The sequence below is a fragment of the Cherax quadricarinatus genome, chromosome 16 (assembly GCF_038502225.1).
Source record: "Cherax quadricarinatus isolate ZL_2023a chromosome 16, ASM3850222v1, whole genome shotgun sequence".
Taxonomy (NCBI): Eukaryota; Metazoa; Arthropoda; class Malacostraca; order Decapoda; family Parastacidae; genus Cherax; species Cherax quadricarinatus.
Genome location: NC_091307.1, coordinates 42,710,917 through 42,725,143, shown reverse-complemented (window position 1 = coordinate 42,725,143; position 14,227 = coordinate 42,710,917).

Sequence of the window (14,227 nt, the reverse complement as noted above, 5' to 3'; positions counted from 1 at the left end):
CAGATACTTAAGCAAATATGAAGACACTAATATCTGCAATCAAGTACAACAATCACAATTTTCTCATTTGTGGTGATTTAAAAGTTATTGCTTTTCTACAAGGTCATCAAGGCAGATACACCAAGTATCCTTGTTTTCTGTGCCTTTGGGATAGTAGGGCAGACAACCAGAACTATGAACAAAAAGACTGGCCACCAAGAACCAGCCACTAGTTGACCCCCAAGAAAATTCTGCTGCCACCACTCCACTTCAGATTAGGGCTAATAAAAAATTTTTTTGAAGGCCTTGAACAAGAATGGAACTGCTTTCAAGTACCTGGAGTCAAAGCTTCCAGTGTTCAGTGGTCAGTCGTCACGTGAGGTCACAGACCCTGAGCTGCTTTGGGGATTAGCGTGGACGGTTACAAAGCATGGCTTGCTTCTGCAGTGTTTTAAAAACTGAGTTTGGAGAGTTGAAGGAGGAGGTCTTGCTTCTCCAGGAGGAGATTAGGAGGCTGAAGGTCCACCTCAATGGGCCTGGGAGAGAGTGTGAGGTGGTTGGAGATGTGGGGAATGAGGCTTCTAGCAGTGAGGTGCAGTCTGTCTCTCACTGTGAGGAGGCTGTAGGTGGGGAGGTAGCAACGGGTACCAGCAGTGAGGTGCAGCCCAGCACCTGCTACAAGTGGCGAGTTGTTCACAGTAATGGGAGGCGCATCAGAGTAAGGAAAGTTAAGAGTGAAGATCTGAAGGTAGGAAATCGCTTCTCTGTTCTCCAGGATGAATGTACTTCAGTGGCCAGTGAAGGTAAGGGTACTACTGCCCCTGCTAATGAAGGTAAGCGCATTCTTGTGGTTGGTGACTCTCAGGTAAGATATGTTGACCGTGCTTTTTGTAATAGGAATAAGAAGATGAGAGATAGAGTGTGCTTCCCTGGAGCTGGTGTTGGGGACATTGTCAACAGACTGGATAATATCATGTCAGGTAATGGGAACAAGCCCATTATCTGTCTCAGTGCTGGTGGAAATGATATTGGGAAGGGTAGGAGAGAAGAGCTGCTAGATAAGTACAGGTCAGCTATAGATTTCATTAAGTCTAAGGGAGGGATCCCAATCATATGTAGCATCTTGCCTAGAAGGGGAGTAGGAAATGAATGGTTGTCTAGGGCAATTGGTGTAAATTGCTGGCTAGACAGATACTGCAAGGAACTTGCAATCCCATTCATTGACAACTGGAACAACTTTTATGGCAAACATGATATGTATGCAAGGGATGGGGTTCATCTCTCTGGGGCAGGGGTGGTAGCACTTGCAGACTCGATTGAGAAGGCCATTGGTGAAATGCCTATGATTTTAAACTGATGGAAGATAGAGGTATGGGTGTGTGTGGGAAACAAGCAGGTTGCAACACTAGGGTTGGAAACAGTAAATGTATAAAAGGCATTCAGCATGAAGTTATAAATAAAGACAATAGAACAGGTCAGAAAACAAAGGGGGACAGCAGAGGGCAGCAAGGGACTAGCTCCCTTAAGGTTTACTATACTAATAGCAGGAGTGTTAGAAATAAGATAGATGAGCTAAGATTAATTGCAAGTGCAGGAAACATAGATATTATTGCTATAACAGAGACCTGGCTCAATCTGAAAGATAGAGAGATGCCATCTGAATGTCACATACAAGGCTATAAATTATTCCACACTGACAGGGTCAACAGGAAAGGTGGTGGAGTAGCGATGTATGTCAGAGACAATTTAAATTGTTGTGTTAGACAAGATATTAAATTAGAAGCGTCAGCCACTGAATCTGTTTGGTTACAGCTTCTCGAGGGCCGAGAAAAACTAATTTTGGGTGTGATTTACAGGGCCCCAAATCTTGATAGGGAGTGCAGTAAACTTCTATGGGACGAAATTCGTAAGGCATCTACATACGAAAATGTTGTGCTAATGGGAGATTTCAACTATAGACAGATTGACTGGAGCAATTTGACAGGAAATTTAGAGTCGGGTGACTTTCTTGATACGATCCAGGATTGTTTTTTAAAACAGTTTGTGACAGAGCCAACTAGGGGAAATAACCTCCTTGACTTGGTTCTTGCCAGTAGGGAAACACTAATTAATAATCTTGAGGTTAATGATGAGCTTGGGGAGAGTGATCACAAATCACTCAGTTTTAACATATCATGGAATTCCCCTAATAATGGCAATCAAGTCTCCGTCCCTGACTTTCGCTTGGCTGATTTCATAGGACTGAAAAATTACTTAGGTGGGCTGAACTGGAATGACCTGACTAGGGGTCAGGTAGGTGGTGATGGTTGCCGATATGATGCTTTCCAGGGCATAGTTCTAGCTGCTCAGTCAAATTATGTTCCAAATAGGGAAATCAGATCAAACAAAAATGATCCTAAATGGATGAACAATAGATTAAAATATCTGATTGGTCAAAAGAGAGGCATATATAGGCAAATCAAAAGAGGAGAGGGGCAATTAAGAAATCGATATATTCAGTTAAAGAGAGAAATAAAAAAGGGAATTAGAAAAGCAAAAAGAGATTATGAGGTTAAAGTTGCAAGAGAATCGAAGACTAACCCAAAAGGATTCTTTCAGGTATACAGAAGTAAGATCAGGGACAAGATAGGCCCACTCAAAAGTTCCTCGGGTCAGCTCACTGCCAGTGATAAGGAAATGTGTAGAATTTTTAACACATACTTCCTCTCAGTTTTTACACAGGAGGATACCAGTGATATTCCAGTAATGATAAATTATGTAGAACAGGACGATAATAAACTGTGCACTATTAGGGTCACAAGTGACATGGTCCTTAGGCAAATAGATAAATTAAAACCTAACAAATCCCCAGGCCCTGATGAACTGTATGCAAGGGTTCTAAAGGAATGTAAAGAGGAGCTTAGCACACCTTTGGCTAATCTTTTCAACATATCACTACAAACTGGCATGGTGCCAGATAAGTGGAAAATGGCAAATGTGATACCTATTTTCAAAACAGGTGACAGGTCCTTAGCTTCGAACTATAGACCAATAAGCCTAACCTCCATAGTGGGAAAATTTATGGAATCAATAATTGCCGAGGCAGTTCGTAGCCACCTTGAAAAGCATAAATTAATCAACGAATCTCAGCATGGTTTTACAAAGGGGCGTTCCTGCCTTACGAATTTATTAACTTTTTTCACTAAGGTATTTGAGGAGGTAGATCATGGTAATGAATATGATATTGTGTATATGGACTTCAGTAAGGCTTTTGACAGGGTCCCACATCAGAGACTATTGAGGAAAATTAAAGCACATGGAATAGGAGGAGAAATTTTTTCCTGGATAGAGGCATGGTTGACAAATAGGCAGCAGAGAGTTTGCATAAATGGGGAGAAATCAGAGTGGGGAAGCGTCACGAGCGGTGTTCCACAGGGGTCAGTGTTGGGCCCCCTGCTGTTCACAATCTACATAAACGACATAGATGAGGGCATAAAGAGCGACATCGGCAAGTTTGCCGATGACACCAAAATAGGCCGTCGAATTCATTCTGACGAGGACATTCGAGCACTCCAGGAAGATTTGAATAGACTGATGCAGTGGTCGGAGAAGTGGCAGATGCAGTTTAATATAGACAAATGCAAAGTTCTAAATGTTGGACAGGACAATAACCATGCCACATATAAACTAAATAATGTAGATCTTAATATTACGGATTGCGAAAAAGATTTAGGAGTTCTGGTTAGCAGTAATCTGAAACCAAGACAACAGTGCATAAGTGTTCGCAATAAAGCTAATAGAATCCTTGGCTTCATATCAAGAAGCATAAATAATAGGAGTCCTCAGGTTGTTCTTCAACTCTATACATCCTTGGTTAGGCCTCATTTAGATTATGCTGCACAGTTTTGGTCACCGTATTACAGAATGGATATAAATTCTCTGGAAAATGTACAAAGGAGGATGACAAAGATGATCCCATGTATCAGAAACCTTCCCTATGAGGATAGACTAAGGGCCCTGAAACTGCACTCTCTAGAAAGACGTAGAATTAGGGGGGATATGATTGAGGTTTATAAGTGGAAGACAGGAATAAATAAAGGGGATGTAAATAGTGTGCTGATAATATCTAGCCTAGACAGGACTCGCAGCAATGGTTTTAAGTTGGAAAAATTCAGATTCAGGAGGGATATAGGAAAGTACTGGTTTGGTAATAGAGTTGTGGATGAGTGGAACAAACTCCCAAGTACCGTTATAGAGGCCAGAACGTTGTGTAGCTTTAAAAATAGGTTGGATAAATACATGAGTAGATGTGGGTGGGTGTGAGTTAGATCTGATAGCTTGTGCTAACGGGTCGGTTGCCGTGTTCCTCCCTTGAGTCAATGTGACCTGACCTGACTAGGTTGGGTGCATTGGCTTAAGCCGGTAGGGACTTGGACCTGCCTCGCATGGGCCAGTAGGCCTTCTGCAGTGTTCCTTCGTTCTTATGTTCTTATGTTCTTATAAGTGAAGGCAAACTAAAGGCAGGAATCTTTGTTGACACTCAGATTCGAGAATTGATTAAGAACAAGCATTTTAATGAAGCATTAGCAGGTGTCGAGGTGAATGCCTGGTTTTCATTAAAGACCTGATTTCAAGTTTCCAACAACTTGGGTCTAGAGTGAGTATGAAGAAACACTTTTTGCACTCATATCTTGACGATTTTCTTAACAATTGTGGGGACAACAGTGAGGAACAAGGAGAGCGGTTCCATCAGAATATTTGCATCATGGATACTCGATACCAGGGCAATGGAATGTCAACATGATGGCGGATTACTGCTGGTCATTGAAACGTAATGGTCTCGATGCATAGCACAAGTGAAAATCAAAGTGGTCTTCCTTCCTTTGATTCAATATGTAAGCTGACCAATAGGAGCATATTTTTTTTAATAAAATCATTTGATTTGATTCATGATGATTTGGAATTCATATGTTCTTAAAACTAACAGAATGTGTTTTCCATGATTACTTGCCTAATTTTAATAAATTAACAATTTATTAAAAATTCCCATTTTTTATTATCATTAATTTGTATTTTATTAAAAATCCTTACATGATAGAGCAAAATGGTTTAGATATTTACCGTCAGCAGCCCAAAATAAAAATTAAACCAAAATAAAATAAAAATTAAAGACATTCCAAATGCAGACCAGTGTAATAAATAATAAATTTTGTATTATTCAGATATATTATAACTGGTCATTTGGCTTCCAGAGGGCTCACTGCATTTTCAACATAATTAATGCCAATTAAATCGGGATGGAAAATAATAATACATAATAATCCTATAATTAACGCTAATCAGCCTTGAGGCTCAGCAATATTGAAATTTACTCTTTTCAATCTGCGGTGGTCTCACTCTGTACCTGAAAATTATGGAAATTTAGGTCTATGATGCCCAAATGATGGAGAAGATTTATCATATTTATTTTATAAGTGAGAGGGTTATTTGCATTATCAAGGATAAGGTCTTTGTGTTGCTTCAGGTTGTGTTGCGTCTGCAACTTAGCTGACCTCGTCATCACTTTGTTCAAATCTTCCTATATTTTCCTCAATGTTTATTACTCATCTTGTTTTTGTATTTATTCCCTGTCAATTATTTTATTAATTTTGAATAAAAAGTTGGTTAGAACTTGTGGATCGCCATGTATAACTGGCTATAATTCTGATTATACCCATTTAAGCAATCTCTTTGCTGTCCCTGTTAGACAAACCTTCATTCATGAGAGATGATTTTCCTGTATATCATAAGCTGGTGAAGCCACTGTGTGGCGAAACGTTTCCTCAATAAAGATACCCAACAGTTGCACATGTGTCTACTTTATCAACGTGTCGGTTCTCGGAACCATTCATCTACTGTCCTGAAGTAGACAACATAATACCTTTTATCATCTTTCACCGCCTCATAAAGGAAAGTTAGTAAATTTGTATACCCATGCTTGAGAAAATAGCTTATAATTACATTGAGATTATGTGATATAATTGACACCTGGCTGATGTAAACATCACTACACCGAGATGCTTGCATGATGAAATATTCCATGTGCTTGTTGTTATGTAACGATTTTTCACAGTGACAACGCCCAGTTCACTAAAGGTCCCCAAGCGTAACACAATGTATTGGATACATCTTAGTGTCTTTACGTCCGCCACCCTCACATGCTATTCTTAATTAGAGGGGGATTAATTAAAAATACGAGGATAAACTGTATAATTAATTACGCTGCTCCATAGAGTCCTCCCGCATTTGAATTAAAATTAATTTTTAATTAAATTTCACTTATTAGTTTCATTTGATTAAATACTATATACACACGCACACAAACACAGACACACACAGACACACACACGAAGAAAGGTTAAGGGAAATCAGCCTGACGACACTGGAGGAGAGGAGGGTTAGAGGAGACATTATAACGACATATAGAATACTGCGAGGAATAAATAGGGTGGACAGAGACAGGATGTTCCGGAGAGGGAACACAGAAACAAGAGGTATGATAAATCTTACGGAGTGGGAAGAGTGACCGGTTAGCGGCCAGTTGAAGAGGCGGGGTCGGGAACAGTGAATCGACCCCCACAACCACAACTAGGTGAGTACACACACACACACACACACACACACACACACACACACACACACACACACACACACACACACACACACACACACACACAAAGGGAAATCAACCTAACGACACTGGAGGACAGGAAAGATAGGGGGGACACGATAACGGAATATAGAATTCCGAGAGAAATTAACAAGGTGGACAGAGATGGGAAGTTCCAGAGATGGGACACAGCAACAAGGGGACACAGTTGAAAGATGAACACTCAGATGAATCACAGGGATGTTAGGAAGTATTTCTTCTGTAATAGAGTAGTCATGAAGTTATGTAGTGGAGGCAGGATCCATTCCTAGCATTAAGGACAGGTATGATGAAGCTCATGGTGCAGATAGAGTGACCCAGTAGCGGCCAGTGAAGAGGCGGGGCCAGGAGCTATGACTCGACCCCTGCTTCCACAACTAGGTGAGTACACACTCATATACACACACACACACACACACACACACACACACACACGCCACCACACACACACACACACACACACACACACACACACACACACACACACACACACACACACACACACACACACTACCTGAGTGAGAGGGGAGGCGAACCAGAAAGACTGGACCTTGTGTTCACCCTGGGCAGTTCAGACATTGAGGACATCACATATGAGAGTCCCCTAGGAGCTAGTGACCACGTGGTCCTGTGCTTTGAATACATAGTAGAGTTACAAGTGGAGAGAGTAACAGGAGCTGAATGGGAAAAACCAGACTATAAAAGAGGGGACTACATCGGTTTGAGGAACTTCTTGCAGGAGGTTCCGTGGGACAGAGAACTGGCAGGAAAGCTAGTAAACGAAATAATGGAATGCGGAACAACAAAATGCAAGGAGGCAGTGGAAAGGTTTATCCCCAAGGGCAACAGAAATAATGGGAAGACCAGAACGAGCCCCTGGTTTACCCGACGGTGTAAGGAGGCAAAAACTAAGTGCAATAGAGAATGGAAAAAGTACGGAAGGCAGAGAACACATGAAAATAGGGAGATTAGTCGCAAAGCCAGGAACGAGTATGCGCAGGTAAGGAGGGAGGCCCAGCGACAGTATGAAAATAACATAGCATCGAAAGTCAAGTCTCACCCGAAACTGTTGTATAGCCACATCAGGAGGAAGACAACGGTCAAAGACCAGGTGATCAGGCTGATGACAGAAGGTGGGGAACTCACAAGAAATGATCAGGAGGTATGTGAGGAGCTAAACAGAAGATTTACAGTAGAGACAGAAATGGCTCTGGGAAGACAGCACAAGATAAGATAAGATAAGATAAGATTTCGTTCGGAATTTTAACCCCGGAGGGTTAGCCACCCAGGATAACCCAAGAAAGTCAGTGCGTCATCGAGGACTGTCTAACTTATTTGCATTGGGGTCCTTAATCTTGTCCCCCAGGATGCGACCCACACCAGTCGACTAACACCCAGGTACCTATTTGCTACTAGGTGAAAAGGACAACAGGTGTAAGGAAACGTGTCGAAATGTTTCCACCCGCCGGGAATCGAACCCGGGCCCTCCGTGCGTGAAGCGGGAGCTTTAGCCACCAGGCCACCGGGCCACTCCAGGCCACCGGGCCTGGGAACATCAACAGGGAATATACAAACAAGTGCTGGATGACATATGAACAAAGGAGGAGGAGGTGCAGAAACTACTAAGTGACCTTGATACCACAAAGACGATGGGACTGGACATCTCTCCATGGGTCCTTAGAGAAGGAGCAGAGAAGCTGTGCGTGCCCTTAACCACAATCATCAATACGTCCCTCGAAACTGGGTAACTACCTGAGATATGAAAGACGGCAAATGTAGTCCCCATTTTTAAGAAAGGAGACAGTAACTAGGGGCTAAACTTCAGACCAGTGTCTCTGACGTGTATAGTATGCAGAGTCATGGAGAAGATTGTCAGGAGGGGAGTGGTGGAACACCAGGAACGGAACAAGATTGTAAATGACAACCAACATGGATTCATGGAAGGCAAATCCTGGGTCACAAACCTTCTGAAGTTTTACGACTAGGTAACAGAAGTAAGTCGCGAGAGAGAAGGGGTGGGTGGATTGCATTTTCCTGGGCTGCAAGAAGGCCTTCGACACACTTCCTCACAAGAGATTAGGGCAGGAGCTGGAGGATGAGGCGCGTATAACAAGGAGGGCACTGCAATGGATCAGAGAATAACTGACAGGGCGGCAACAATGAGTCATGGTACGTGAACAATTATCACAGTGGGCGCCTGTGACGGGCGGGGTCCTACAGGGGTCAATTCTAGGAAAAGTGCTATTTTTGATATGTGTGAATGACATGATGGAAGGGATAGACTCTAAAGTGTCCCTGTTCGCAGATGATGTAAAGTTGATGAGAAGAATTAAATCGGACGAGTATCAGGCAGGACTTCAAAGAGACCTGGACAGACAGGACACGTGGTCCAGCAACTGGCATCTCGAATTGAACCCTGCCAAATGCAAACTCATGAAGATTGGGGAAGGGCAAAGAAGACCGCAGACAGAGTATAGGCTAGGTGGACAAAGACTGCAAACCTCACTCAGGGCAAAGAAGACCGCAGACAGAGTATAGGCTAGGTGGACAAAGACTGCACAAACCTCACTCAGTCGTCAGGAAAAAGATCTTGGGGTGAGTATAACACCAGGCACATCTCCTGAAGCGCACATCAACCAAATAACTGCTGCAGCATATGGGCGCCTAGCAAACCTCAGAACAGCATTCCGACATCTTAATAAGGAATCGTTCAGGACACCTGTACACCGTATACGTTAGGCCCATATTGGAGTGATGCGGCACCAGTTTGGAACCCACACCTGGTCCAAGCACGTAAAGAAACTAGAGAAAGTGCAAAGGTTTGCAGCACAAGACTAGTCCCAGAGCTAAGAGGTATGTCCTACGAGGAGAAGGTTAAGGGAAATCAACCTGACGACACTGGAGGACAGGAGAGATAGGGGGGACATGATAACGACATACAAAATACTGAGAGGAATTGACAAGGTGGACAAAAACAGGATGTTCCAGAGATTGGACACAGTAACAAGGGGACACAGTTGGAAGCTAAAGACACAGATGAATCACAGGGATGTTAGGAAGTATTTCTTCAGCCACAGAGTAGTCAGTAAGTGGAATAGTTTGGGAAGCGATGTAGTGGAGGCAGGATCCATACATAGCTTTAAGCAGAGGTACGATAAAGCTCACGGCTCAGGGAGAGTGACCTAGTAGCGATCAGTGAAGAGGCGGGGCCAGGAGCTCGGACTCGACCCCCGCAACCTCAACTAGGTGAGTACAACTAGGTGAGTACACACACACACACACACACACACACACACACACACACACACACACACATCAGGCAGGACTACAAAGTGATTTGGACAATCTGGACACGTGGTCCATCAAGTGGCTAATCGAATTTAACCCCGTCAAATGCAAAGTCATGAAGATCGTTGAAGGGCAAAGAAGACCGTAGACAGAGTACAGGCTAGGTGGCCAAAGACTGCAAACTTCGCTCAAGGAGAAAGAACTCATGGTGAGTATAACACCGAGCTCTTTTCCCCGAAGCACGCATCAATCAGATAATTGCTGCAGCATATGGACCCCTGGAAAACCTGAGAATAGCTGGCCCAGTGGCTAACGCGACGGTCTGGAGTTTTGAGACTCTCTGATAGCGGGTTCTATCCCCGTCCGTGGTATGGACTGTACACCGTGTACGTTAGGCCCATACTGGGGTATGCAGCACCAGTTTGGAACCAACACCTAGTGAAGCACGTCTAGAAATTAAAAAAAAGTGCTAAGGTTTGCAACAAGACTAGTACCAGAGCTAAGGGGAATGTCCTACGAAGAAATGTTAAGGGAAATCGGCATAACGACACTGGAGAACATGAGGGTTAGGGGAGACATGATAACGACATAAAAAATACTGCAAGGAATAGATAAGGTGGACGGAGACAGGATGTTCCAGAGATGGTACTCAGAAACAAGGGATCACAATTGGAAGTTGAAGACTCCTATGCGTCATAAGGATGTTGGGAAGTATTTCTTCAATAATAGAGTTGTCATAAAGTGGAATAGTCTAGCAAGTGATGTAGTGGAGGCAGGAACCATACAAGGTATGATAAAGCTCATGGAGCAGGGAGAGAGAGGACCTAATAGCGATGAGTGATGAGGCAGGGCCAGGAGCCGAGTCTAGACCCTTGAAGCCACAATTAGGTGAGTTCAGTTAGGTGAGTACACACATTAATTGAATATATATATATATATATATATATATATATATATATATATATATATATATATATATATTATATATATATATATATGTGTGTGTGTGTGTGTGTGTGTGTGTGTGTGTGTGTGTGTGTGTGTGTGTGTTATTGTCCTCTTATCCTCCTTTTCACTTTACAGGATGTCCAGGTACGATAGTTGATTAATTTCTAACTACTTTCATAGGGAGTCAAAAAATAACAATAAAAAAATTATGGCCTTCAATATATTATTCCTTAGAACATAGCAATAATAAAATATGAGTCTTTCTCTCGTATCGTACGAGTGCGCAATTATTTGTAGATAACTATGTACAGAACCTTAAGGTTTAATTTTCAATTAGATAAATAAAGTTACTAGTTAATATCCGGAGGTTTTCAGATCACTGGTAAACATATCAGATAGTTGACATGGGATGTTATATACAGATAAGTCCACCACGAGCACCTTAAGTAAGATGTTAGGGAATACAGCTCTATTACAACAGAGGACTTCCAAGCAATGCTTCTTGAGCTGTGAATCGGCTGCTACTAACTGCAGTGGGGAGGGGTGACCAGACATAAGGTAGGTCACATGACATACACTTACGTTTACTTATCCAAAGGAAGAAACGCCAGCTGCTCTAAGCTACATCAATCACCAGCTAAGAGCTATATCAGCTTTGGGAAACCGATAGCAAGTAACATTTGCACCTGAGAAAACGCAAATGATGATGGTCACTAGGCACCATGATGGTAATGCCGGAGCAGTAGTAAGTATGAATGGGAGAGTGTTGGTTCTTGGGGAAGAACTTGATATCCTTGGGGTGAAAATCGACTCCAAACTGACCATGAAGAACCACGTTGTAAATCATACAAGCAATGCATCCAGGAAGCTTACAGCACTTCGACTTATCTCGCATCTGCTTGACAGTAGGGGTTGCAAGATTCTGTATGAGGCACAAGTACATTCACACCTTGAGTATGCTCCACTTTCTTGGTTTGCCTGCCCACCTTTCATCTGCGACTGCTTGACAGAGTAGAGAACAGAGCAAGACGTCTCATCTTTCGCCTGGACCCATCCTGGATAGATCTGTCATTTCAGTAAAACCTTCAACACAGGACGGATGTAGGTGACATTACTGTTATGTACAAAGCCAACATTATCAAAGTACCACACTTGGCTCCACTTCGAGGAGAGCAGATCAAGCTTCTGTACCACAAGACGAGCAGAAAGCAGCAACTTCACTCTGGCTGTACCTTTGTCCAGAACATCAGTTCATCTGAGATCATATATCCCCAGGATGACTCAATTCTGGAACACATTCGTACAGCATTATGATGTCAACGAGATAAAGTCAGTTGATCAAATGAAAATGCTGGCCCACAGAGGGGTCCAACTTCATCTTGTTACCTACTTTGTATGTCTCATAACAATACAAATGCTTTCAAATGAGCTGATGAAGGTAACAGCTCTCAGCTTGTTAATAAAGTTAAGAGTCATTAGCTTGTAAATAGCTTGTCAATAAAGCTAGGGATCCTTAACCTAAGCTTGTCAGACCCTGTGAAAAAAAGAGAGAGGGTGGGCGGGGGTTGAGAGAGAGAGAGAGAGAGAAGGAGGGGGAAACATATCATATAGAGGGTACTGGAATGAAAGGATTTAAGTGGGGAATATGGGAGTAAGGGAGTATGTAGGCAGGGTATAGGCAGGAGAGGTGAGTCGAGTGATTAGCGGAGGTAGGTAATGTGAGGTCATTGGTGACTGCACCATCACCTCTCGCTACTCTACCCACCACACTACTCACCCTCTCGCTACTTGAAATAAATAATGAATAAAAGAGCAAATAATGGGGACAGTGAATATTACTATTCCACTCAAACACAGTTTATTATTAAGTCCTTGTACAATAATATATTTGGGAACAGGAGTACATTATTGTGTTTAGATAAATGGGGTGGTACATATAAGCAGTGAGACAGGGAACACAATCAACTTGACGAAACAGAATATAACTTATAGTTCAGAGGACATTTCACCACAGGAACTAAGCCACTCACTAGCCACAGGTCCCAAGACCTACACAGCCTGAGTACTGCTCCAAGCCAGTACTCTGCCCAATGTCTCCAACACAGAGCCCCATCAGATCAGAGCTCTACCCCCATGCAGCAGCTCTGCTCAACTCTCTCTGCTCAGAGATCTGCACACAGCAGCAGCTCCGCTCGAAGTCTCCCTGGTCAAGCTGTTCCTTGGGCTTATATGGTGGTCAAAGCACCCCCCACAATGGGGTGTGTACCAGGTGTTTTGATCTGACGCCGATATCTGATGCCAGTGACGAACAAGGGAGCTAAGACTTAAGCCGAGAGGCGTGGCTGACAGCCATTTGCCAAGGCAAGGTGTGACCATATAATTGGTTAAATTAGGTCTCCCCAGAGACCTCACAAGCCCAGCTGAACTACTTCATAAACAGAACTGATCTGAACTGAACCTTGAATCATTAGTGACAGCTATGTTGAAATCTGTGTATGGTCTACATAATACTAAAATATTGCTTACATAAACATTGAGTTAATTCATATTATTTCACTTGAATGGAGAAAACTCAATGTTTTTCTCACTTGTTTGAAAGTAGTAATAAATCAGTTTTCATTACTCTCCTTTATTACGCTTGATTGACAGGTCTGCCATTGCATTAATTATTGTTGCCCATATCAATGGCTTATGTTATGATTAGACGTGTAATATTGACGGTGGTTCTAGTAATGTTTTTGTAGTTCGTGCTGTTGTTCGTGTTGATGCTGTCGTTGCTGCTGCTCGTCTTGTTGCATTCATTAATGTTGGTGCTTGTGATGCATCTTGGACTGTTGCTTCTGCTTTTGATGTTGCTGTAGTGTAAGAGTGTCTCTGGCAAGACCGAAATGGAGCGAATGATGATGAAAGTTTTTCTTTTTTGGTCCAACTTGCCTTGACGGGAAAAGGCTTATGTGTTAATGAAATGTATAATATTCATTAATTTGGATATCTTCATCAAGAGGGCTGTTCCTTATATATATATATATATATATATATATATATATATATATATATATATATATATATATATATATATATATATATATGTCGTGCCGAATATGTAAAACTGGTCAATTAGCAAGAACTCATTTAAAATTAAGTCCTTTCTAAAAATTTTCTCTTATACGTTTAAAGATATATTTTTTTAATTAATGTTGATGTAAAAATTTTAAATTTTGCACCAAAAGGAACTTAGAAAACTTACCTAACCTTATTATAACAAGAACAATTTATTTTAGCCTAACCCAACTAAATATATTTTAGATTTGTTTACAATAATTTAATACTAAACAAACACAGTGA